This window comes from Macrobrachium nipponense, chromosome 29 (assembly GCF_015104395.2).
Source record: "Macrobrachium nipponense isolate FS-2020 chromosome 29, ASM1510439v2, whole genome shotgun sequence".
In the NCBI taxonomy this organism is placed as follows: Eukaryota; Metazoa; Arthropoda; class Malacostraca; order Decapoda; family Palaemonidae; genus Macrobrachium; species Macrobrachium nipponense.
Window position 1 is genome coordinate 5,705,255 of NC_061092.1, and position 23,208 is coordinate 5,728,462.

The 23,208-nt window shown below is 40.4% G+C and overlaps 1 pseudogene; it reads left to right on the forward strand.

Moving 5' to 3' along the window:
• Positions 1-3,356: 3,356 nt before the first annotated feature.
• Positions 3,357-13,762, forward strand: LOC135206063 (activating signal cointegrator 1-like; annotated as a pseudogene).
• The last annotated feature ends 9,446 nt before the right edge of the window (positions 13,763-23,208 follow it).

Here is a 23,208-nt window from a genome sequence, read left to right on the forward strand (position 1 = left end):
CTCCCTCCTTCCTTTCGTGTTATGTATAGTCGTCCGTATTTGCTCTTGGGTGTAGTGCTTTGTGTATTGTCATTTGTTTCCTGGTGGTTTTTCTGATCTATGCTGCGGAGTTCTGCCTTCGTCCATTCGACTATTCCTGCGCTGTATCTGATTACTGGCACTGCCCATGTGTTTATGGCTTTTATCATATTTCCGGCGTTGAGTTTTGACTTGAGTATCGCCTTGAGTCTCTGCATATATTCTTTCCTGATCGTGTCCTTCATCTCTTGGTGTTTATATCTCCTCCTTCCATTATTCCCAGGTATTTGTATCCTGTCTCATCTATGTGTTGATGTTGCTCCCATCTGGTAGCTTTATCCCTTCAGTTCTCGTTACTTTGCCTTTTGTATGTTGACTAAGGCGCATTTTTCTATTCCAAACTCCATCCTGATGTCCCCAGATACAATCCTTACAGTCTGGATTAGGGTATCTATTCCTTGATGCTCTTACCATACAGCTTGATGTCGTCCATGATAACATCAGATGGTTGATTTTGTTGCCTCTTTTTCTTGAGTTGGTACCCGGCATCCATCTTCTGTAGTATTTATTATTATTATTATTATTATTATTTTTTATTATTATTATTATTATTATTATTATTATTATTATTATTATCCAAACAAAAACCTCTTTCAGTCTTCTGGAACTTCTTCTTGTTGACAGCTCAACCGAGAAGTAGTTCCAGAAGACTGCTGGGCCTTGACCCAGTCTGACAACCCAAACATCTCTTGAAATGGGCTACAGATAGGGCCTGAAAGTACTCGAGTGTGTAGTAAAAACTAAATGTAAATACTTAGAAGTAAACAAGTTACAAAGTGATTTTGTGGGTTTCTTTTTGTTTTTTTCAATTATTAATTATTATTATTATTATTATTATTATTATTATTATTATTATTATTATTATATTATTATTATTATTATTATTATTCGAGGCTTTCAAGAAAACCACATTCTACAAAATTAGGATTAGCAAAAAATTTCTTCTTATGTATTCGAATCTTAATCTATGTTTATAAATACACTTAGAACCCTTAAGGTTCGGACCACTAGCCCTGCCCTATCGTCGGAAGGAATGAAAAAAAAAAAAAATATACCAGCTGCTTCATTTCAAGTTCCTGCTTGACCTTCTGACGACCTGACCATTTTTGGTTTGTGTTTTGCTGCCCACCTGGTGCTCACCCAGAAGCCTGAGGGCTGCTCTGCCAGCAAGAGCCCGTGCTGGCATAAGGCAAGCTTAATCTTCGACAAGAACAAAGCATTTAATCTCGGGAATAAATCTGTATTTTTATCATAGCATCCGTAATGAATCTGAAGAATTAAGTTTCTCCGAGGACAATGCCTTATCTAAAGCATTAATGGATTTTATATATATATATATATATATATATATATATATAATATAGATATATATATATATATATATATATATATATATAATTAACTTTTCGGTGTCATCGATTCTGCTGACTCTGCTTATCAGCTGGTATAACGGTTAGTGTCATGGTATTCCACTCAGATGTCGTGGGTTCGCGTCTACTCAAGGTCGATAAAAAAAAATCTAGCACGAGCTCTATCATAATCAGTTACTGCTGCATGTGGGGTCTGCGGTGGGAGGTTGAACCAACTTTCTCTGGAAGCTTGAATTCAAGCCAATGGCCCCTTTGGTGTGCTTGTTCCATCTGAATAGGTTTCATCTATTGAAATAATATATAATGATATGCTCTCAACACAAACCTTGAATCCAGATGAGAATCAAGCAATCATCCCTCTTCTTCTGCAGCGGGATTCGAATCCCGTACCAATCTGCCACTATCCTACTTTTAGTTAGTTACGACTGGGAAAGGGGAACTATTATAAATTTAGCCTTCCAGAGAACAACAAAATATTATCCTGTCCTGGGATAGTATGCTAAAGCAAGGTTAAGCCAGGAAAAATGCGTCTTTTCGGGAAGATTAAGAAGTCGAAGATGACATAGAAAACGAAAACTGGTTATTATGATGGGCGAGGCTGAAGGAAACATGTACAAGGTCGTTGGTAAAAAGGTGGAAAAAGTCAGGGGATAGGCTATGTACCTAGGGGACGTCGCAATGAACCAGATAATAAACAGACACACAGCACCGAGATTTAGCTAGATTTCATATAGTACTACCAAATGAAACTGAAATACAGCTTTTAGGCAAAAGACCAAACATCAGTTCACGGAGATAAAGTTATATGTTGGGGATTTGATCAGTAAGGCCGTATACTACCGCAGGTCAAAAATAATTTGAAATGTTGAGCAAAGGTTCATAATATTCCCAGAATTCATGAGAGTAGGTTATCAAATGTCAGTTACAATAGGATATGACATCAGCAGTCGATGCCACGAAATTCCATGCTGATACTCATGCAGAATTTAAGTTATTTTTTTTAAGGGAGCATGAAATGTAAAAACGTAAAAAGGCAGTTAGCCTACATTTCAAGGTCGGTCGAGTAATAATCATTATGGACACATGAAGGTAGTCCATTTAGACAAGAGAAGTGCCGGGTGAACTGCAGATGGCAATGATTGAAAACAAACAAAGAAAAGTAAATGAAAAAGGACCGAACACACGGTGACCTCCTGAAGAATTTGTCAAAGTTGGAGGTCAAGAGAAAGGGATAGTCAAGTTTGACATCACAAAGGAAGAATCTGAGACCCCCTCCGCTATTACAGAAGAAACAGACACCTAACCTATTTCAGGAAAAGAAGTCATGTTAATCCGCACTTTTATTTACTACCTTAACGATCTACCAATTGACTGACAGTATTGTTTGGTCAATCAAACATTGCTCTTAATTATTTGTTGAAATAATGGACTTCCAAAGGCATTCCTATAATCACCGATACATTCTCTTTCATACTAAACTAGCTTCCATTTTCTTTCATACGTATATGATGGGGGACAATAATAAAAGAATACTAGTATTTTCATAGAATGATTCAATGGCGGTGTCTTTCTCGCATCAGTATACACAGTTTACATGCACAAAAGATCATCTGTGAGTTAAATACTAAGCACATCTATCTTTGATATACCTTCAAGCTTTCCTAATAACGAAGGCGTCGTTATGTCAGTGCAAAAGTTTTTTTCTTTTATTCTCTAATTGCCGACTTAAGGATAACCATAATCTTGTCAAAATTAGGTAAATTACTACCTGGTCACATTTAAAATCATATTCAAATACGCAGAAATCAAAGCAGAGAAAAATCAGCGACACAAACGAGATATTAAAAAGAAATGAGAGACGACGGTTGGATATAACCTCTTAAATCTTGAGCCGTTGCAAAGATCACTCCTTCTCATTGCTACTAACAAACCTTTCTTATGGCCATAACCTGTCAACTTCGTGAGTCCGAACGTACCGGGCCTCGTATAGGTTACACAACGTTTTCTCCTGCGGAAGCTTTACCTACCATTTCCTTGCGTCAACACATTTACTTTCAGGTAAGAAACTACAGCTTTATAGAAGGTATGCTGTACATAACGGTAGGTAGGCTTACCTAGGCTATTTTGTACATAGCGTAGGGTACATAGGCTACCTAGGTAGTACTACTAACATACGGTATCTTGTACTTTAGTCTAGTATGCACAGAACTGAACTCCTGAAAGACCACTTGGTAGATCTAGGGTACTTATCCACGGCGGCCTAGATTCAGTGGGCGGTTTTTCTATGCCGTTTTTACTTGCTGAACAAGAATTTTAAGTAATATTTATTCGGACGACTGTAATTACCTAGGTTAAATAACAGTAGGGTCCAGAGTGGACCATGTTCGATCAGCGTGTACAATCCCAAAAAAAGTACATTATAACGCGTCCTGACATCGGAGATGGGCATCAGTCGCGACTTTGTTGTGGTGAGAAATGGAGCTAAAGACCTCTACTCTCCTTTCGAAGTAAGTATTTTCTCCAAAGTTAGAAATTAAGGGCCAAATTTACGATTTAAACAGAGGGTAGTGAAAACGGTCTCAAACGTACTGCAAATCTCACCAAAACGCGTTCAACATTTTTATTTTTAATTACAACTCGAAGTATTTAGAAGATTGACGCCATCTCGATGTTTACGGAGTCGCTTGTGTCAATAAACTAACCATTTCCTGTGATAAATCCACACACCACTTGTGCCCACAGACGCTGGGGCACTTTTATCACAACAAACAGAAAACATTTCCTCACCGAGTAAACAACTGTTTTGTAGAAGAAGTCGACGAAGCGTGCACTTCAATAATTTTTTAAATAAATAGTAAAACATCAATATTTTACATATTTATGATGATTAATTTGAAATATGTTATTTTGAAAAAGTAACTCGATTCTGACTCAAATTTAAGTAATTATTTTTGGAATTAGAACGTTCTTTCAAGTCCTGTATTATGACGTCACGACATCTTGACTTTCGTACCTATTGTAAATAATTGTTATAATCGTAATGCGCATATATATCTTTATTATTTACTTTTTGGATATATGAAGATGTTTTACTGCCGGATTATCGCCGTAGTGTGACGCAATCGATTTCGGTCGATGCGCCTCTGTTTTCGCACCGTAAGAAATTATGGGGCCAAATTTGCAAGACCAGAAAGTCGTTACAAGTGGAAAGTTAGCATTGATGGCATATGTTTTGATGATTGAGAAAAATACAAATTTATTCAATAGGTAGCTTGTAAAAAAATATACTTGATTACCAAAAACTTGATTGACAACTAAGCAGCATACCCACTATGGGTTTCAGAGACAGTGCAAGCACGTTTTTGGGCAATACCTATTTATGTAACGAACACTCGTATCAGAACGAGATTTTGCTATAGTGCATTACACCCAGTGCCGTAATTTACAAGGGTATCGTGAATCACTAATCGTAAAGAATAACGATACTTGTCCTTGTACCAAGAGACAAAAACTCCATTATGCAGAAATGGATACGAAACACGCGTATAAAGCTCCACCTACCCTCTCCCCCCCCTCCACCGCCACCCCTTTCCTTCCTTTTCTTTGTTCCTTCGCCTTTCCTCTCTCTCTCTCTCTCTCTCTGTTGCCATTCGGTATGTGTTGACCCTCCAAACTGGGTATAAGACTACACACAAAACGTTGAAATTGGTGAAATTAGGCTATGTATTGGAAATATATATACATAAATATTAAAGCAATTTTATCATTATTGCATTACTATGACAACTAGAATTCATGGAAACAGTTTATAATAATGAAACAGCGTATGTGTGAAGCCTCCACTAATTTGGCAACGATGATTTTGCCATTCTCAGAATGCAAACATTAAAGCATGCAAACATTAAATGGTTACATTTATTTCTGGCATACGGTTATTAAAGAAATTCAAAATACTAAAATAGACTGAAATCTATGAAAAGTGCTAGCAAAAACAAATAAGCAAAAAAAAAAAAAAAATTTATATATACAATTCAATTATCCGTAGCTCGTTCCTCTATGCACTTATCCGTAGTCGTTCCTCTATGGTTTTCGGCAGCCAGCATGTACCGACAAAAACGTTAGAAACATTTGATTGTGAATCTACTTTAGAAATATCTGTAATTTTTTCGGGGTAATGTTTGGTTTGCAAAAAAAGGGATAATATACATGAATTAAATTAAAATTTTTAAATAACAAAGTAATTTAACTAAATAATGAGTAAAGTAAACAATTTAGGGAATAAAACTTTGCCAAGTTTCATCGTTTGCTGTTCGTAACTGTGTTGTGGCGCGCGCTTAAGAACCAGCCCAACGAGCAACGTGGGTTTAAAAGTGCAACTGTTTGGAGTGAACTGAGACCAAAATGTGTATAATAACAATCAAATAAGCACTGTGGAGTTTTCAGTTTGTGATGGCAGTAAGGATAAAAACCACCGATTACAAGGTAAGGAATGAATTCTTCAGTTCCCAAAAACCATGACCCAGGGGATAAAAACTTTCATTTCAATACTTTTCAGTAATACATATAGGCAACAAAATGTTGATTTATTGTGCTGATTACAACTGCAATCTTGAGTAAGATTCAATAAACGTTACATACATACGCTAACATTGTTCAAATGAGTGCTGGGAAAGATGATTTTCGTCACTGTTCAAAACCGGTACATCCCCATATTGGATTTCAAAACTGCCTTGAAAAAATATTTTACGAAGAGCGTCACATTGCTTATTTTAGTTCGTATGGGGCTTTCATATATCACATTATGTTGACGAAACTTCAATCTTTTGAATGGTATACTTGGAGTTGTAATTGTATTCTTGTTTCACCATTTAAATATCAAGTGAATAAGACCTGTACACCGTGATAAAGGTTGGTAGTCGCTGGTGTTTTACCCTAAACCCCAGGGCCAGTACTAAACACGGCGAAATACATTGGACGGCCCCCAATCCTTAGTGGATGTCGTATCCGCGGTTACGTTCCTTGCAGTCCGTGCGGACTGCTTCTGTACAAATATTTGTTTGTTTGTTTGTATGGTGCTTTTACATTGCATGGAACCAGTGGTTATTCAGCAACGGGACCAACGGCTTTACGTGACTTCTGAGCCACGCCGCTGAGGCGCTCTTCTGTAGAAATACCGACCGCTTTAGTAGGCCCACTTTTTCAATACTACCTTAAATGGGAACGATTATACATTTTGAAGGTTAACTGTAGTCCTCAATGGGCTGTTGTAGCACCTACCTATCTCAACTTATGCATCATTCCTTGACCAGCCTATGCCGTCAAACTATTGCCGAAGCCTAGGTTACTTTTTGATAGGCCTGGTTAATCCCAAGGCAAATAGACTACCTGAACTAGAGAAAAGGAGATGACCAAGCCTACCTATTGCAGCCAAGTTCTTGCCAGTAGCTACCAGAATATGTATCGCCTTTCGGTTATGATTTTGTTCATGATTATGTCTCTTCTCTATTTTTATAATGTTTACCATCTTTTGTTTATGTTTTCTCTGTACTTTCATCAAGTAGGGGGAAACACTGCAGTGGATCCATCGTCATGGTCTGGATCAGCCTTATTCACTTGATATTTAATTGGTGAAACAAGAATACAATTATGTACATCTTTAAGCATACCATTCAAAAGATTGAAGTTTCGTCAACATAATATGAAAGCGCCATACGAATTAAAATAGGCATGTGAGGTCTTCATGAAATATGTTTTCAAGGCAGTTTTGAAATCCAATATGGCATCTACCAACTGAGGTGCCGTTCATAACCGCAAAGGATCCAACATCTTTCCCAGCCTTCTCAGCACTCATTTGAACAATGTTAGCGTATATATGTAACGTTTATTGATCTTACTCAAGATCGCAGTTGTAATCAGCACAATAAAACAACATTTTGTTGCCTATATTAGTGAAAGTATGAAACTTCTTATTTCTGGGGTCATGGTTTGAACTGAATTCATTTTTACCTTGTAATCGGTGGTTTTATCGTAACTGCCATCACAACTGAAAGTCCACAGTGCTTATTTGATTGTAATTATACATGTTTTGGTCTTAATTCACTCTAAATTGCACTTGAACTACGTTGTAGTTCCTGGTTCCTAAGCGCTCACTCCACAAACAGTTGCGGGCAGCACACGACAACACAGTTTATGCGGTGCAAAGCTTTATTCCCTTAATTGTTTACTTTACTCATTATTTAGTTTAACTTTACTTTGTTACTTGAAAACGTTTATTTAATTCATGTCTGTTATCCCTTTTTTGCAACCAAATTAACCACGAAAAATTACAGATATATTTCTAAAGTAGATACGAGGAGACGACGGCAAAATGACTTATCGTTGCCAATTTAGTGGCGCTTCACACATACGCTGATGCATTTACAAACTGTTTCCATGAGTTCTAGTTGTCATAGTAATGCAATAATGATAAAATTGCTCTAATATGTATATAAACTACAAATAGATATTCTAATTTCTCTTATTTCCCCAGTTTTGTGTAAGTCTTATATGTACCCAGTTTGGAGGGTAAACACATACCAATTGGCAACACTGATAAACAATAGAAGAGTGCAAACAATGCCATAGGTACTGTTCACAGCAAAACTTGATATTTGAGTCAGGAATCTATTTACTTTTTCAACAACGAATATTTTCAAATTAATAATCATGAATATGTAAAAAATTTATGCAATTCATGGCCTTATATTGCCGTTTAACTATTTATTTAAATAACTATCTAGTGCATGCTTCTTCTTCTTCTACCAAAACATTGTAGTTTCCTTGGATAAGCCGCAGTTGGTGTCATTGTTGACGATTGTTGTGAAGAAAGTACCCCAGCGTCTATGGGTACTATTGGTGTGCGGATTTAGTATGTGGAATGGAAAGTTTATTGACACCAGCAACTCTGCAAACATTGAGATGGCGTCAATCTTCTATATTGTTGGTGTTATAAGTAAAAATTTTGAAAGCCTCATGGAGGTATGTTTGCACTGCGCATGGCTAGACTTTCATTAACCTCTGTTTAATCTTAAAATATGACCTTAATTTCTAACTTTGGAGAAAATACTTACTTCGAAAGGATAGTAGAGGTCTCAAGCGTTTGCTCTCACCACCGATGACTTGTGACTGGTGCCCATCTTCGGTGTCAGGATGTGTTAAAGTACTTTTTCGAAGGGTGGATCCACACGCGGTGAAAACTGGATCAGCTAATCCAGTCTGTTGTTTCCCCTAGCTAGCTACCAAGTCAGGGGGGTGCGATGGTATTCTTCACTTTTACCTCTGAACCAGTAACGTTTCCAAATGTTGATTGTTAAGCATGTTCATTTTTAAAATTTTTTTTAGTGGGAAACTGGTTTTTGGTGGGGTAAAACTCAAAATGAGTGCAACAACACACTAGTCAGAAAGGAAGGCAATGCATAGTAAATCAGAACATATCAGTGAAAAACATACAATAGGAGGCCTAACATAGACCAAAAATTGTAATGCTTGAAAATGTTGCAAGGACACTATGAAACATCCTAACCTAACTTAGGGTGCTGGGTCCTTACACGATCAGAGACTGAATCCCCCATCCTGACCTGACCTAGAGACAGGCTAGATATGTAAATCATCTTAACTTAGCATTCACAGCAGGTCTTAAATGCAAAGGGGACCAACGTTGTATTCCCATAGCTATGCAAATATTTCTCACCTTAAAGATTGGGGTTACAGGCAGTCCCCGGGTTACGACGGGTTTGGCTTACGACATTCCGAGGTTACAACGCTTTTCAATTGTTACAACGCTTTTCAATTGTATTTATCAGAAATTATTTCCAGGTTTACGACACGTTCCAGGGTTGCAATGCTTACAACGCCAATCTGGCAGAAGAAATATGTCTCCAAAAATGCAAAATAATCAATATTTGAAGGTTTTTTTATGAAAAATGCTATAAGAATGCAGTTTACATAGTTTTTAATGCACCCAAAGCATTAAAAGTAAGGTTTTCTTAGGATTTTTGACGATGTTCCGGCTTACGACGATTTTTGGCTTACCACACGCCTGAAGAACAGAACCCCTGTCGTAACCCGGGGACTGCCTTTATATAGCAAGAAAGCACATAGGGTGTTTCCTTTTGATCTACTCCCAATCCTGTTGTGAGTTAAAAGTAAACTATACCATAAAAGGAAGCATAAGTACAGTATGCTGACTTGACGTTGATGATAAGATTTTTTTACTTGTATACATGAAAATTTGACATATGGCAATCAAGTGCATGGTCTGATTTGACTTTTGTATACTTTCTTGTACAGTTATGTTTTCTGTAACAACAGAGGTAATTTTTTTATGCTATATCAAATAAAGTTCAGCTTTAATGACCTAAGCAATATCTGGATGGTAATTTCACTGGTATGGTTATTTCATAAATATACAAGAATATTAAACCTGCAAAAATTTTTCATGTCATTAAGCTCATTTATTTGAAATTCTCATCATTTAATATAACAACTAAGGGATTTTTGACAGTTTTGAAGCTGAGTTTGTTATATACTGATGAAAACGACTTCTTTCTTATTGTTGCTAACATATTTTTACTTCATTAAAGAACCAAGCATCATAATAACAAATTATCTGTACAAGACAGCACACTGGTTCAGTTTATGCCAAAGTTTTTTTTTTTTATACAAGGCAAGCTAGAAAAATAATTATATCATCATAGTCAGCATTTGTAAGCATCTATGCATGATGTCATTTGCTTACCTCATACTGGTGAGTTGAATCTGTCAGCCAAGGTTGGTTTTTTCAGAGGAGACATTGATGATTGGAAGGGATTATGTACCTTCCTTTCACACGGACAGAATCATATTACATCTGTAATATAAAATATTTAACTTGAGATCTCAATCACCACTTCTGACCCACAAGAATCTCTTGTGAAAAATGACAAAGGTCTGAAAATATACATGTACATTTGCATAAGAGTTAAGAAATTTGTTTTTCATTGCTTAAAAATAAAAGTTCCTGCAAATGCTCATGAACTGTACATGTACTACAAGCATCTGTCATCTCCATATATACTTGGAATGGAACACCTGCAAAGCATAAAATTGGAGTCAGAGAGAGTAATGCAACCCTTCACATCTTTTAACATTAATTACAAGATTTTTTATTCACTTGCCCCATATCCTCAGCGGAAGAAACGCCAAAATGCCCATGTGTGCTGGCTAGGAAAGAAAGTATCATAGTATTACCCAAATACTATATTGCTAATTGCCTGTACCTAGTAGCATATCTTATTACAGTTAGGCTATTTTTCACAGAAGAAATTAAGCAAATATTTCTCTGACGTTTTTGGTTATTTTGTGGTTCAGCCTACCCAAAGACCTTGTTCTCTGTAGTTTCATCATCATTCTTGTTTGTTTGTGTTAATTCTTTTTACCCATATTAATAATGTAGCTTTACACGGTGTTTTAACTTTATTATTTTATTTATATAGTTTGTTCTGTTCATTCAACTGTTTATGGCCCTCATTATGTTCTCTTATTGCATTTTTAAAATTTCAACATTTTCACCATCAGGGTTGAAGAAAAACCGTTATTTTCAAGTTTTTCCCTACCCATACCTCTGTGACATTTTATGGGGAACCAAGATGGTAAACAGGTTTTTGGTTTATTATACTAAAGACAAAAAAGATGCAAATGTAACCCCTCCCTAGGACACTTGAGCCCTTATAGACTGAAGGTTAAGTCTCTTGGACACCCCCATAAATTCCAAAATGGAAAGGGGCAAATGGCACTTGAAAAAGGGCTATTTTATAGCCAAATGCCACCTAAGCTGCAGTGTCTTACCTTGACCATGGCAGTATAGTCATGATTTGGTGATGCTTGGTTTCTTTAACATTAAGAAACAATATTAAGAGTTTCATGTAACATATTTAGAAGGGGAATTTATCTATTATAAATGGACTACCAAATTTTAACTCTTTCAAGTTTCTAAGAAGTGTTGTAAAAGGGTCTTAGTATGCTGCAGAATTATCATAATGTCTAATTAACTTTGGCTTTTTAATGAAGAGAAACCCTTAAACATTGTTTAATATGGTACTGTGCTTGATTTACTCTGATTGTTGTTATTTCCAATAAGTGGTAAGAATTAAATCTCTTTATAGATAAGTATTCAAGTAGTCTTGAGTGATTTATTATATTGATGAGAGCATACTGTATTGTATTTAAAATAGCAGGGTTATATTTTAGAAGATAGAGTAAAGTTTTTTTTATATACTTTTCATCTTATTTTTTCATTTGCTTTTATTCTTTCACAGTGTAGAAGATGGGTTCACTTGAGAAATGGGCATGTTCCGAGATGGAAAAACTGGGTATTCCAGAACCAAGTGCCATTGTTCGATATCTACAGCCCATTGAAAATCCTGTTGAAGTGGAAGAATATCTGATATCGATGCTTGATACAGGTAACCCATCTCATCGACACTTCATTGAAGAATTTTTGAGGAAGCAAGAAGAGATAAAAACAGCAGTGGACACAAGATTTTATAGGAAGCCAGATTTAGAAGAGAGTTACAGTGTTCAAAGTAGGGGACAAAAAGAAAGCAAAGAGGGACCAAAGAAAATGGATTTAATAAGGGACCAGAAAGGATGCAGCCACCAACACAAACTAACGGCTCTTTGCCCACACCTCCACAACCATCGGGTGGTTCCTCAGGTAAAAAGAAAAGCAAGTATGTGTCCTTGTACTCAAATGAAGGGAAAAGTAAAGATGTAGTGCTTCTAAGTGGGAGACATAAGTGTGACTGCCAAGCTAGTAAACATAAACTAATTAATAATTGCCTCAAGTGTGGCCGTGTCATTTGTGAGCAAGAGGGCTCGGACCTTGTTTCATTTGTCATTTTGTGGAAATATGGTGACCACAAATGAGGAGGAGGAATTGCTTGAGCAAAATAACCGTAAGTCAGAGGCTTTACAGAGGAGATTATTTAGTGAGAAAAATGCTGTTGTTAAAGGTATTCCTTCAGAACCCGGGAAAGATCAGGAGGGTTTACGCAAAGCTGTTGAACATAAGAATAAGCTTTTGGAATTTGACAGGACAAGTGAAAAAAGAACTAAGGTTTATGATGACGAAAGTGACTATTTTAGCACAGGTTCACGGTGGCTCAGTCAAGAACAGAAAGCGAAATTGGAAAAACGAGAGGAAGAACTACGGAAAAAGAATATGACAGAAGTAATCAGAAGGTACCATAGATTTGTTAGGCAGAAGGGTAATTGCAGAAGAGAATAATGATAATATTTATGATCCAGATGATCCTATTATCAAAGAAATTCTTGAGGTTAGATCTAACGATATATTTTCTGCACCAGACAGAGAGGAGTCAAAGACCCTATATTGAGGTGGATCGACCAGAGTATGTAGAGAGAGATATGGATAATTACAGACGCAGGACAGGAAACATGAAATTTGCTGGAATGAGTATGCGTATACAAAGATAGAAGAAATACAAGAAAATGGTAGATGAAGGAATGTGCCTCAGTATGCACCAACCTTGGCATCCCTTCTTGTTGCTGGAATAAAGATTCATGAAGGTAGAACATGGTACTCATCCCACAGGGGAAGGCTTTGGATTGCCTCGGCTGTAAGCCACCCACTCCCCAAGAAATCAGTCAGCTAGAGCAGATGTATAGGGTTCTCCTCAAGGATGAGTATCAGTCAAGTTCCCCCCATTATTATCCAGCAGGATGTTCCTCCTGTGTGTAGATGTTGTTGATGTCCTCCCACAAGAGGAGTATCGTGTTAAATATCCTGAAGGGGAAAGTGACTCTCCATATGTGTTTGTATGTGAAAATCCTCAGGAGATGGTGCTGAAATTTCCCATGAAAGGACAGCATAAGATATATAAAATGGATCCTAAGATTCATCAAGCTGCTAAAAAAGCCTTGCGGCCAAAAGAGGATCCGTGAATTATTTATATATATAGTTTGATTAGCACTTACAGGTCTGACCTGAATGGTTGTTTTTATGAAAAAGAATGTGATTATTATGATTTTATGTAATAAGAGCTTTATAGACTAAAAATGGTGAAGATTCGGACAAAATTTCCCAGGTATGTATTTGTTTACAGTATTATATACTGTACTTATATGCTGTCAGTTTAAATTTGTACATTCATACAAAATACATACTAATGCTATCTTGCACTCTCTCCAGGAGGGAGCAACAATACTTTGGTTGGCACTATAGTAATTGCACTACACTTTGTCAAGTTCTCAAATTAGATAACACCACTTGTGCGATATAACTAATTTTATCTTACTAATATTTATATTAATGAGATGTATTATTCTGAAGATTTTAGCAGGGATGTGTAATATAGTATATTGGAATATTTTATTTTGTTCATGCCACTTACCTGACAGATATATATAGCTGTATTTTCTGACGTCCGACAGAAATTTCAAAACTCGCGGCACACGCAGTGGGCGGCCAGGTGGTAGTACCCATTCCCGCCGCTGGGAGGCGGATATCAGGAACCATTCCCATTTTCTATTCATATTTTTTCTGTCGCCGGTCGGTAAAACATCTGTTTACAGACCTCTGCTCAGGATTTTTTGGAATTTAGACTAAGCCTTGGAAACTGGCTCGGTGCAAGTGTGTGATCGTGCCCCAGTGTTGTGGAGGGGGCGTCAGATCGGCCCCTAATGCCTCTAGGCCTAGACCTCTATCAGACTCCCAAGACCCAGGGAGGAACGTATGTCGAAAGCCGCAAGAGGGGTTACGGGGGCTTCCCACCGATCTGGCGTCCCCCTTCGGCAGACCATGTAGCAAAGACCCAGGCTGCCAAGGACCGTGCACGAGCACGCGTCTTGAAGGATTGCTTTTCGTCCTCCGAAGCGTCCTCCCCGCGCAAGGGGTGGAGCGCTCGGAGAGACTCTCGTCCGTTAAAGAGGACGTTTCTTGCGGGAGGACGCTTCACGTCCTCTTTCCGCACCGCTTTCGTCGGAAGACGCGTATGATGTCTTTCCGCCTCAGAAGAGAGGTAGGATCTCCTCCGATGAGGACGCTAGGTTGCGCGCACAGGCGCTACACCTGAGAAACAGGTAGCTGTTCCTTTGAGAAGGAAGGAGGCGTCCCCTCGCCCCTCGTCTTCTCACAGGACCAGTCCTGCTTACCTCGTCTCATTCTTCTCCAACGAAGAACATTCTTTTGTCCCTTCAGGACCAGCTATCCTCGCTTATGGCTCAGAGGACTTGCCCAGCAGCAGTCGAGCCTAAGCGGAGGAAGGACCTTAGACTGCCTGTAAAGAGGACTAAGCAGTCTCCGTTGTCTTCGCCCCCTCCCCCTGCGTCTCGTTCGCCGATAGCTTCTCCTTCAGACGATTCGCCGATCTCGTTCGTCTTATAGAAGGACGTTACGACAGGACACTCGGCAGGACGTTCGGCAAGATGCTTGTCGGGACGCTCGCAGCTAGGCAGGACGTTCGTCAGACGCTCGGCAGGACGGTTTCGTTTCAGGACGTTGGCGGACGGAGGCAGGACTTCGTCAGACGCTCGCAGGACGTTTGTCAGGACGCTGGCAGGACGCTACGGCAGGACGTTGTCAGGACGTCTTAGCAGGACGCTACAGGACGATCGGGGCAGGCCGTTTCTCCAGGACGCTAGACAGGACGCTTGGCAGGAAGTTCGCCAGGACGTTCAGGCCTCCTTTCAAGACGCTTTCGGGGATTCTGAACAAGAAAATTTTTACCCCCAGACACTTTCTTACCGCGCTCAGCACGTATGCCAGCGAAGAGAGGTAAAGACGCTTCTCGGGCAGGTGGGACTGCCGCGGAAGACGCGTCGTCCGCCTCAGGACGCTCTTCCATCAGCGAGCAGTAAGCGTCAGAAAGAAGACAGCAGTGATAAGGCTGCAGCTTGCAAGGAGAGGGGTCCTTTGATCTTGCCAAGCCAAGAACCGGCAATAGGACGCCTTCGCCTGACAGACGTTCTCCTCTTCCGTTGAGAGAAGAAGGAGAATTGGGTAGTTCGGCTGAGTCGGGTGAAGATGAACCTGCTACAGCCCCTTCTACTCGGATTACAAAGTCCTAGTCAGACTTTTGCGGTCTTCTTTTGAGGACAAATTTCAGCCCGCAGCTCCCAAGTCTCCTCCTTCACAGTTTTCTTCATCGAAAACGGGGAAAATCCCGGAGTTCGTAGAGAATGCAAGACTTCTCTATCGACGAAACGTGCTTTCAAGAAGCTCCAGGACTGGATGTTAAGAAGGAGAGACCAAGGCAAGACGACCTTCGCCTTGCCTCCTACTAGACTTAGTGGTAAAGGAGGCATTTGGTATAAGACCAAGGAACGGACGAAGTGGGAGTTCGTATCCCTTCGTCGGCTCAAGGGGATTTCTCCAGCCTGGTAGACTTACAGAGGAGGTCATTTTTACCCTCTGCCAAGGTAACTTGGACCGCGTCGGAGACAGACCATCATCTGAAAGGTCTGCTTAGGACGCTGGAAGTCTTCAACTTCCTTGATTGGTGCTTGGGAGTTCTGGATTTACAAGCGAGAAGCCCAGAATCTCTTAGTCTGGGGGAGCTGTCCAGCGTGTTAGCATGTATGGACAAAGCCGTCAGGGATGGTTCGGAAGAGCTAGTATCTCACTTTGGGACAGCTTTGTTAAAAAAAAGAGAGCTTTGCTGTGCAACTTCACAGCTCGGTCAGTGACGCCAGCTCAGAAAAGCGGACTTGTTGTTTTCGCCTCTTTCGAACCATCTCTTCCCCCAGACTTGGTAAAGGACCTAACGAACAGCCTACAAGAGAAGGCTACTCAGGATCTTTTGGCCAGTCTACAAGACGGTCCGGCCGGACCTTCAACATCTTCGGCTGCAGTTCGTCCGCCGAAGAAAGTAAAGCCCTTTCGTTGGGGCTCCCCCCTCGAGAGCAGCTCCTCGAGGGAGAGGGTTTTCACGAGGAAGAGCTTCTCCTTAAAAAAGCCTTCCAAGTGAAAAGCATGTCCTTCAGACACCAGTCGGAGCCAGACTGAAGTATTTTGCGGGAGCGTGGAGAGAGAGAGACACGGACTCTTGGTCCCTCAAGATCGTGGAGCAGGGTACAAGATCCCCTTTTTAGATCTTCCTCCTCTTTCTACGGACTCCCAGAGACCTTTCTCCATCCTACCAAGGAGAAAAGAAGAAAGTCTTGTTCGATCTCCTTCAACAGATGATCGACAAAAGAGCGGTGGAACAAGTCGCGGACCTGCGGTCGCCAGGTTTCTACAACAGAATCTTCCTAGTGCCAAAGCAGTCGTCAGGTGGCGTCCAGTTCTAGATGTAAGCAGGCTCAATCTTTTCGTGGAAAAGATAAAATTCACGATGGAGACGCCTCATTCTGTTCTGGGAGCCTTGAGACCGGGCGATGGATGGTATCCTTGGACTTGCAGGACGCGTACTTCCACATCCCGATCCACCCTCTTTCAAGAAAATATCTAAGATTTGTCTTGAACAACAAAGTTTGGCAGTTCAGAGCGATGTGCTTCGGACTGACCACGGCTCCGATGGTGTTCACAGTAGTGATGAAGAACGTAGCGAGATGGCTACACTCTTCGGGAATAAGAGTTTCCCTATACCTCGACGACTGGCTGATCAGGGCGTCGTCGAGAGAGAAGTGTCTGAAGGACTTGCAGTTCACTTTAGCCTTAGCGAAGTCCCTGGGACTTCTGGTCAACCTCGAAAAGTCGCATCTGACCCCAACACAGTCCATCGTGTATCTGGGGATTCAGATGGATTCAGTGGCTTTTCGAGCGTTTCCGTCCCAGGAACGTCAGCAGCTAGGCTTAGAAAAGATCTCAGCCTTTCTAAGGAAGGAGACTTGCTCGGCGAGGGGGAATGGATGAGTCTGCTGGGGACCATTTCCTCGCTGGAAAGGTTCGTTTTCCTTGGGAAGACTGCACATCAGGCCTCTACAATTCTTCGCTTGGCAGACGATTGTGGAAGGCAAAAGACGATCTCGATGCAGTATTGAGGATATCGATTTCGATCAAGAACCACCTAAGATGGTGGTTGGACCCTCAGAAGCTGCAAGAGGGTGTGTCCTTAAGTCTTTTGAGCCCAGACCTAGTGTTGTTTTCAGACGCGCTTCCATCACAGGATGGGGAGCAACACTAGGGGGGAAGGAAGTGTCAGGCTCCTGGAGAGGGGAACAGGTAGCCTGGCATATAAATGCAAAAGAACTGGCAGCAGTATTTCTGTCCCTGCAGTCTTCGAGAAGAGTTTGGAGAACAAGATTGTTCAGATAAACTCGGACAATACCACAGCACTCGCTTATTTAAAAAACCAGGGAGGTACACACTCCAGGACGGAAGTTGTACTCCCTAGCGAGAGAGTTCTGCTGTGGGCGAAAAGGAAAGAGGTTAACGATCCTGACGAGATTCATTGCAGGTGTGCAAACGTCAGGGCAGACCTTCTCAGTCGTCGGGACCAAGTCCTTCCGACGGAATGGACCTTGCACGAGGACGTTTGTCGAGACCTATGGACGCTGTGGGGACGTCCACTGGTAGACTTGTTCGCAACGTCAAGGAACAGACTTCCTCTTTAACTGCTCCCCGGTCCTGGATCCAGAGGCAATCGCGGTGGATGCGTTGCTGTGGAATTGGACGGACCTGGACCTTTATGCCTTCCCACCATTCAAGATTCTGGGGGAAGTCATGAGGAAGTTTGCGGCCTCGGAAGGGACAAGGCTAACCCTGATCGCTCCGATGTGGCCAGCAAGAGAATGGTTCACAGAGGTCATGTCTTTCCTGGTAGACTTTCCAAGGACATTGCCCTGGAGGAAAGATCTACTCAACAGCCGCACTTCAAAAGGTTTCACAAAAACCCTCTCCGCTCTGAGTCCTGACTGCGTTCAAGCTATCGAAAAGTTTGGCCAGAGCGAGAGGTTTTTCGAAGGCAGCTGCGAGAGCAATCGCACATGCGAGACGTGCTTCCACAAGAGCTGTTTACCAGTCAAAGTGGGCTTCCTTCAGGGCATGGTGCAAAAGGAAGGAGTTTCCTCTTCCTCGACCTCTGTGAACCAGATAGCTGATTTTCTGCTATTTCTCAGAAATGTGCAGCAAATTATCGGTCCCTACAATCAAGGGATATAGAAGCATGTTGTCAGCGGTTTTTAGGCACAGAGCCTAGACCTGTCTGACAACAAGGATATTCATGACGATTTTGAATGTCTTTCGAGACCCTCGAAAGGTTCCGCAAATGAGACCACCCCTTCATGGAATCTGGATGTAGTCCTGAAATTCCTTATGTCAAACTCTTTCGAACCGCTTCAGACAGCGTCTCTTCGGAATCTGACAAGGAAGGCTCTTTTCCTAACTTCTCTTGCGACGGCTAAGAGAGTTAGTGAAATTCAAGCGTTTAGCAAGTTAATGGGCTTCAAAGGGGACAATGCTGTCTGCTCGTTGAACCCATCTTTCTTGGCAAAGAATGAAAATCCTTCGAACCCTTGGCCGAAGACTTTTGAAATCAAAGGTATGTCAAGTCTGGTGGGCCAAGAACCAGAGAGAGTCCTTTGCCCGGTAAGGGCTCTCAAGTTCTACGTGCATAGAACTAAAGAGGTTAGAGGTCCCTCAGGTAACTCTGGTGCTCTGTGAAGAGGCCAGAGTTACCTTTATCAAAGAATGCAGTGGCTTTCTTTCTAAGGGACACCATTTCGGGAGGCTCATTCATCTTTCAGAAGACTGATTTGAGCCTCTTCGAGTAAAAGCGCACGAAGTACGAGCCGTCGCTACCTCTCTTTGCCTTCCAAAAGAACATGTCAATCAAGGACATCCTCGATTGTACCTTTTTTTGGAGGAGCAACTCCGTCTTCGCCTCACATTACCTAAGGGATGTGAGAACGATCTATGACGATTGCAATGCACTGGGGCCATACGTTTCTGCGGACACAGTATTGGGGTCCGGAAGTAGCTCTTTCCCTATTCCTTAGTTAGGTTAAGCTTTAGGTGGTTTGTGTTTTTAGGTTGGTTGGTGGGGAGTCCCTTATGTGAAGATCTCCCATCCATTAGCTAGTTTAAGGGGTTTGTGTATAGTTGGTCAGGTGGTGGTCAGTTGCTTCGTTGCCCTCATTTGTATGGCCTCGATGATCTTGTCACGCTGAGGTCTCGCACCCAGTTGACAGATCATGGTACGAGCGCACCAGCACTACAGGTCTCCACCTGGCTGGCAACTCTGTAATTAAGCAAAAGCAGCCTTACGGGACAGTAATCACATAGTCTACTTTGCAAACAGGTAAGGAACCAAGATGTATATCATCTACTTATTGTTAGTTTCCCAAAAAATCCTATTCTGTCTGTTCCCACCATCCGAAGGTGTGATTCAGCTATATATATATCTGTCAGGTAAGTGGCATGAACAAATATTGTTATTATACAATTAAGTTTGTTCATACTTACCTGGCAGATATATATAATAAAGTGCCCGCCCTCCTCCCCTCAGGAGACAGAGGCATTAATAAAAATATGAATAGAAAATCGGGAATGGTTCCTGATATCCGCCTCCCCAGCGGCGGGAATGGTACTACCACCTGGCCGCCCACTGCGTGTGCCGCGAGTTTTGAAATTCTGTCGGACGTCAGAAAATACAGCTATATAATATATCTGCCAGGTAAGTATGAACAAACTTAATTGTATACTAACAATACATATTTTTTATCATCTTTATATGAGAGGAAAATATATTTGATTCATTAAATGCTAACAACATAGACAATGTATTATATTTACCTTTATTGAATAAAAGGAAGTTAGAAACTTTTTTTAATATTTATTTTAGCTTCATTTCATTAGTTAAAATGTACCGGAAAAATTTTATTAGTTATAATACTGTATTGGTGGAAGACTTCCATTCTGTTACTCTTGACATAAAAGGTGAATACAGTTTTCTTTAAACTATATTCAAAGTATGTATAGTTATCATCGAAGCATTACACCAAATCTGTAATAGCCAAAGCTTATCCCAGTACTACTACTCTATATAACAGACTTGTCATTTAAATTAAATTAGTAGTGCAGGTAATCATCATTTGATATTGAGGCATTTATTCACAAATTTTTCATACATTTTATGTTGTTACTTTGATGACTGGGGATTGATTTTTTTTCTTTTCTTTTTTTTAAATATAAGGGGCACCTTTTTGTATGCCTGGTTTTACTTTTCATTCCATCCAGTCCAGTAATTTAAACTTGAAACATAAAAGGAGATTTCAAGCACTTAACAGTAATGTTCACAGTTACCACACTGTGCAGAAGCTGTCAACCTTAAGTGAAGTATTCCACTGGTCATTTATCTATGGATAAACAAACATTATGTGGTGCACATTAATCATCAGTATTAGTCATAAAAAGTAATAAACTTTGAATGGCTCTTTAAAGCACAGCATTTTACCATTCCCTGTGAATGTTGGCATTAATTATATTGTTTGGAAAGTGTTGGAGGTTTATTGCAAAACGATTACCAGCTTTATTGCTAGTTATCTGGCATTACATCTAGTATTTGGGGATTAGCATCTATGGTCGGGTCAAAGGCATCAAATATGACAGCGGAATTTTATACCCTAGAATGATCATATGAACAACAGCCAGACTGTATGTCTCCCAGTGTTGGACTAAACAATGTGTAATTACCTAATTACCCTCGGTTGAATGATGGAAACCCCACTTTGAACAGGGCTAAGGGCTTTTAGTAAAGTGATACTGTATCTTATGAACTAGCTTTCTTGAGGATGATTCTGGGCATTTGTATGGCTTCGGTATCTGGGTCAGGTTAAGAAAAAAATTACATTCTTTATCTTGAGCTTGTTTAAAAAAAAGAACCTTTGGTCAGCCCGCAGGAAAATCTGTAAATGCGACTCACTGGTTTTATTATATAGTTCACTTCCACAACCATGGTCATCATGTTGCATAATGGAATTTCAGTGGCTAATGTTGGAGAATGTACTAGTTTTTTTATTATTATTAAACCAGTAAATGTCACAAATTGAAAGTTCATGAAAGAGGTACAGTATTGCTTGTTTGATACTACTCATATAGGATGTTCGGCAGTTTTGCTTTAGGAAATGTGCTTGCACAAACAAGAGAAATATTAGCACGAGCTTGAAAAGCTTTGAAAAGCAACATCTGCAGGGCAGGGAATCGTGAAGTCACCTAAAGAGTAAAATGAACAAAATAGGGAGAGGGTTTAACATTCAAATAAAGAATCAGCAAAAAGTCTTTAAGCTCCCGAAGAACTGCCTGCGGTTTGACTATCCTTCCACAAGGTAAGAGGGGAAGAATCAAGACAAGTTTGCACCTATGAGGACAATCTGGGATATGTTCATTTAAAACTGCAGTCAGTTTATACACACTAAGTGAGCACCTCGCAGTAAGTAGATGAACAGCTAGTACTACTAGGATTTCGGAAGCAGGCTTATTCGGACCGTGGCTGATTCAGACCAGATTCGGAACTTAATCTTGGCTGATTCGGACCATTTGCTAGGCTGATTCGGACCCATACTAATAATTTTACAGCAATGGGTATTTCCAAGGGGTATTTCTATATGAGCATTCCGCATCGTTCGTCCCCGTGAATACGAAAGCCACCAGGAATTGGGGCGCCAAACATATTTTGCCGTGTTTAGCACTGGCCCCAGGGGGTTAATTACAGTCATCCGAATAAATGTTACTTAAAATTCTTATTCAGGAGGTAAAACTGCATAGAAAAATCGGCCAATCATATGAAGGTCCGAATAAGCCTCGATAAAGGTCCGAATGAGCCAGTACATGGTCTGAATCAGCCTGGTCCGAATAAGCCTGTCCCTAGGATTTCGAGGTAGGTGTCCATTCAGAATGGATATCCCAAATAAACCGGTCAAGTACGGTATTACGCAGGTTCTTATATAAATAAAGGTATAAGCCACGAAGGAAAGAGGTTCTTGTATGTGATGCATGCAGGCCCTTATCTGGGGAAGGAAACGACAAGGCCCCAAGGTGGCTTAAGCGTCGGCCACTTTTGCACCAAGATCTGCACTGCAACCTACCACCATACCAACACAAATGTTAGGGATACTAACAGGTTCATTGAATGGACCTACTAGACCTACTACATCTGACTTTCAACAGAGATGTGGCACGATCTTTGTGAGGACAAGGAGGTGCCAGCTAAGGTGAAAAACAAAACAACTTGTGAGTTGGGGTCAAGTGGGTTTCTGTTTACAATAACTTGAATCTGGTGCCTTAATTACCTGCTACCTGCAAGACGAGGGCATGCCAGAAATGACTGAATATTATAATAAACCAAAGGTGGTGTTGATACCTATGATCAGATGTGTGCCATAGTATTTACTAATCTCGTGTGTGTATCTTTCTTGGCATGGTAAATGGAGGTGGGATTAACGCTTTATTTAACATGAAAATAACTTGGAATTCAGTATCTCTGAGGAAGCATATTAGCCAATATGTCTGTCAGCTCAGCTCCCTCCCTCAGCCAGTTACTAATCAATCGAGGTGAGACAAGCCACTACTGCGCTGCAAGAAGTGACTGGAAGACAATTCACGCAGATATGCTGCTCATATCTGCTAAACCAACTAACTATATGGTGTGTGTGTGGATTGTGAGAAACTGCTGGTAAGTGAAATTAATGTCTGTAAAAAACTTATTGTTGGATATTGTATGTAAACTATGAAAAAATGTTATAAGAATTAAAATATTACGGCAAATAAAATAATTACTGCATG